Here is a 5,053-nt window from a genome sequence, read left to right as displayed (position 1 = left end):
CTAATAATAGTTCTCAGCATGCTCTCATTCAGCATTAGATGTGAGTTTTTCCCTTGAACTGGTAATCTTGAGCAATATCCTGATGAGGGCAAGATGAAAAGTTTCAACACAATGCATCTGTATTCAATACAGGTAAGCAGATAGAGTTGCCAGTGATAAAACATTCCAACTCCAGTCATTAAGGTGATTGACACAAGAGCCAGAGAGGGAGCTGAGTGATTTGTTATGATCTGAGATACACTGCGTGACAGGGTGATGAAATTAATGACGAAAATGCTGGAAATCTGAGATTGAAAAGGTCAGAAAAAGCTGTTTGACATTGTGGTGGGAGAAACCAGTTTGTGAGTTTTCACCAGACCCATGCCCACAGGCAGATTGTGAATGGGGGGAGTTTGCACCAGGCTTCAGGGAGAGAATCTTATCTTCAGCAAGATGATATTTATTGTAAGATAGAAATCTGGTACAAGTCACATTTATTCATCAGATAGTGTTTGTGAGACCATATGAGGAGACTTAGATATCGAATTGCATTCAGCAAGGTCTGAAACAGCCCCACGCAAATCAATACAGCATCATCAAATTGGGTGGAGCTTCATGCCATCGACAGCCTTAACCCTTTCAGAACCATCACCTTACACAACAATTTGGATAAATCATTGAAGGCGGAACAGTTAGCAGGGTTCTGGGGAAAGAACAATGATACAATGGAGCAAAAACAGAAATTGCTGGAAAAGCTCAGCAGGTCTGGCAGCGTCTATAGAGACAAATCAGAGTTAACGTTTCGGGTCGAGTGACTCTTCCTCAGAACTGATGGTAGCTGAGAAAATGTCTGTTTATATACAATGGAATTAATCCAATATCCCTTTCACAGATCCATTTCAGGGGCAGTAGCTGAATGGCCTCCTTCCGGCCATTGTGATTCTCTGATTATGTTGGTAACTGGGGCAGGGGTAATACTGACGACAATACGGTGAAACAGCACTAATGCTGAGCTGTCTGCGATGATTCCAGGGTGAAAAAGGGGCAAAAGGATCTCGTGGTGACCCCGGGAAACCAGGCTTATCGGTGAGTATCCCTTTAACAGCCAAAAATATTATTCCCATTCATTGTTCAAGGTCAGATTGGAGGAAAGACCATTGTTTAATTTCTCTGATATCTCAACTATTTATGGCCAAAATTTATACCCAGTGGCGCACTTCCAGCCTAACTGTCATGGTTGTTCTTCATTCATTTGAGGGACGTGGGTGATGTTGGCTGGGTCAGCGTTTATTGCCCGTCCCTAGTTGCCCCTTGAGGAGGTGGTGGTGAGCTGCCTTCTTGAACCGCTGCGATCCATGTGCTATAGGTAACCCCACAATGCCCTTAGGGAGGGGATTTAAACCATCAATGTTCTCCAGGTTGTCGTGTATAAAAATGCAGAGCTCAGCAACACTTCCAGCCCTGACATCACTGAATGATGCATCTCATCACATTGGCGGCCACAATGAAAGATGCCTTCGAGTTTGTCACCATTACTAAACCAGCAATCTCATTCAAAGATCCATGGAGGACAGGGGATGTTTTACCTAAAAGCTCATTCATGGACGTAGGCATCAGGGAAGTGGCCAGAAGCTGAGATAACAAGGTGTAGAGCTGGATGAACACAACAGGCCAAGCAGCATCAGAGGAGCAGGAAGGCTGACGTTTCGGGCCTAGACCCTTCTTCAGAAAAAAGAAGAAGGGTCTAGGCCCGAAATGTTATCTCAGATTCTCCAGCATCTGCAGTTCCTACTATCTCAGTGGCCAGAAGCTGTTGCCTTGACTCCCTTATGAAGGTGGTGCTGATGCTCCTTCTCAACAAGGGAGTGGGAGTGTCATTATCATAGAATCCCTACAGTGTGGAAACAGGCCCTTCAGCCCAACAAGTCCACACTGACCCTCAGTGCATCCCACCCAGACCTATCCCCCTATAACCCACCCAATCTACACATCCTTGGACACTACGTGCAATTTAGCATGGCCAATCCAACTAACCTGCACATCTTTGGACTGTGGGAGGAAACCAGAGCACCCAGAGGAAACCCACACAGACACAGGGAGAATGTGCAAACTCCACACAGACAGTCACTCGAGGATGGAATCGAACCTGGGTTCCTGGCGCTGTGAGGCAGCAGTGCTAACCACTGAGCCACCGTGCTGACCCGCATTACTGAACTCGATTCCAGAGGCCCAGGCTAATAGTCGGAGAACACTAGTTCAAATGCCAACAACGCAGCTAAAGAATTTAAATCCAATTAATTAAATGAGAATGAAGTAAAAAAGTGTGGGTCAGATTTTACACTCCCCCCTATTGGCAGGTTTGAAGACAGCAGAGCCAGTAAAATCCCAGAGGTGGTCCCTCCACTTCCTGAACTCTTACAATTTGGGGAGGGACATAAAAAATAGGAGCAGGAGTAGGCCATTCCGCCCTTCGAGCCTGCTCCATCATTCAATCTGCTCGAATCTGACCATCTAATTCAGTCCCCTGTTCCCACTTTCTCCCCAGATCCTTTGACCCCATTAGCCCTAAGAACTATACCTAACTCCTTCTTGAAAACATTCAACGTTTTGGCTTCAACCTCTTTCACTGGCTCCCCACTCTCTAGGTGAAGACATTTCTCCTCAGCTCACTCTGAAATGGACCAGGAGAGGCATCAGACGACCCATCTCACCTTGGGCCTATTGAAGCCATTAACACTAGGATATACCCCATGATGGGGCTGGAGATGGGGTTGGAGGTGGAGTTAGGTAACGTGGTCCACACCATGTGGGAAGCTCTGGGTGATTAGGGATGGGCAGTAGAGTCATGGAGTTTCAGTCTAAACTGGTCCAGGCTGACCATGGTGTCCATTCAGATGGTTCCAATTGCCCACATTTGGTCCATATTCCTCTAGACCCTTCCCATCCATGTACCTATCCAAATGTTTTTTAAATGTTGCTATTGTACCTGCCTCAACCACTTTCTCTGGCAGCCGATTCCATACACACACCACTCTCTGTGTGAAGAAGTTGCCCCTCAGGTCCTTCTTAAATCAATCCCCTCTCACCTTAAACCTATGCCCTCTAGTTTTCAATTCCCCATCCCTAGGAAAAGACTGTATGCATTCATCCTATCTATGCCCCTCATGATTTTATGCACCTCAATAAGGTCACCCCTCATTCTCCTACGTTCCAAGGAATAAAGTCCTACCTAAGCCAACCTCTCCCTATAACTCAGGCCTACTAGTCCTGGCAACATCCTCGTAAATCTTCTTTGCACACTTTCCAGTTTAACTGTGTCTTTCCGATAACAGGGTGACCAAAACTGTACACAATACTCCAAGTGCAGCCTCACCAACGACTTATACAACTGTAATATAACGTCCCAACTCCTTTACTCAGTGCCTTGACCGCTGAAGGCCGGCATGCTAAATGCCTTCTTCACCACCCTGTCCTCCTGTGATGCTGCTTTCAACGAACTATGTACTTGTATTCCTAGGTCCCTCTGTTCCACAACACTCCTCCGGACCTTAACCATTAACTATAAGTAAATACTGGCCATTTATGCATCCCGTGAATGAAAGGAAAAAGGGCAGCAGAAACATGGGAACACCATGTTCCCGTCCAAGCCACTCACCATCCTGACTTGGAAATATATCGCCGTTCCTTCACTGTCACTGGGTCAAAATCCTGGAATTCCCTCCCTAATGGCATTGTGGGACTACTATGCCAGAAATATGAAATCATCAGATCTTATTGAATGGTGCAGCAGGCTCAAGGCGCCAAGTGGCCTATTGCTCGTCTTAATTTGTATGTCCTTCTGGACTGGGATGGTTCAGGAAGGCAGCTGAGTGCTGCCTCTCTGGAGGGGCGAAACACGGTGACCCAACCACTTGCCAAGATACTTGCTGATCAGTGACACTTTGACACGAGGAATCGGAAGATGAAATGTGGGATGCATCTTAAAGGAAGGAAAATGGCGATGAAGAAGTGGTAAGGTCAATAGATTCACGCCCAGCTCCAGAATGTTAGCGCACACTGATTTGTTTGAACTTAAAGCTGGTTGCCCTGCAGTGGCAATTTCTCAGTCAATCTGCCACTGACTGTGTGATAGGAAAGAGGTGGCATTGTAAACAATACCTGCAGACACTCGAAGAGAAATTGCACCCATCTGTTCTTGAGGGAATTCGAGATGGAAGAGCAATTGCTGCATCTTCTCCAGCCTCCCATCTAACAGCCAAAGTACAAAGGGCTGAGGAGATTGTTTAATGACATCCCTGTTTCTTTCCCTCATTTTCCAGGGGATCACAGGACCACCTGGGAAAAGAGGAGTGGCAGGACAGCCAGGATTGAGGGGAAAGCCTGGGAATGTCGGAAAGCCAGGAATTCCTGGAAGTCCTGGGCGACCTGTAAGTACACCTCACGTTTCATATCCCTGTGAATCATTAACACATTTTGTTTGGGAATGCAGTGCTGGACAAGACAAAAGATCTTTCAAGGGAGAAATGAGCACTTCCCATTCCAGGAAATCCATTACAATACCAGGTACTCCCAGGGCATGTACACAGAACACAGTACAGCACAGGATCAGGTCCTTCGGTCCACCATGTTTGTACTGACCATGATGCCATTTTGAACTAATCCATCTGCCTGCATATTTTCCATATCCCTGTATTCTCTACCTGTTCATCTATCTGTTTAAACACTCCTATAATATCTGCTTCTATCTGGCAGCACTTTCCAGGCACCTACCGCCCTCTGTGTAAAAAAAAAAAAACTTGCCTCACACATCTCCCTTAAACTCCCCCCCACTTGCCTTAAACCTGTGCTCCTAGTATTAGACATTGCTATCCTGAGAAAATGTCTCCAACTATCTACCCTATCCATGCCTCTCATAATTTTATATACTTGGGTTCATCCTGCAAAAAGCATCACTTTTCATTGTAATAACTAACTCACTGTGTACAGTTCCCTCAACAACTTCTCTTTCAACTCCTCTCATTTTCTTCAGGTAAGAGGGGTTGCCATGAGTACCCGCATGGGCCCAAGTTATGCC

General features: G+C 46.1%; 1 long non-coding RNA gene across 1 annotated transcript; it reads left to right on the top strand.

Moving 5' to 3' along the window:
- The first annotated feature begins 34 nt into the window (after positions 1 to 34).
- On the top strand, positions 35 to 4,407 carry LOC125482604. Its single transcript, XR_007261698.1, has 3 exons — positions 35 to 132; positions 1,012 to 1,065; positions 4,299 to 4,407. It is a non-coding gene; the product is annotated as an uncharacterized LOC125482604 (long non-coding RNA).
- Positions 4,408 to 5,053: the final 646 nt, after the last annotated feature.

Source organism: Rhincodon typus, unplaced genomic scaffold (assembly GCF_021869965.1).
Source record: "Rhincodon typus isolate 14 unplaced genomic scaffold, sRhiTyp1.1 hic_rhity00013282, whole genome shotgun sequence".
Taxonomy (NCBI): domain Eukaryota; kingdom Metazoa; phylum Chordata; class Chondrichthyes; order Orectolobiformes; family Rhincodontidae; genus Rhincodon; species Rhincodon typus.
Note: the sequence above shows the minus strand (reverse complement) of the source record. Positions and strands in the feature narration are given on the sequence as shown.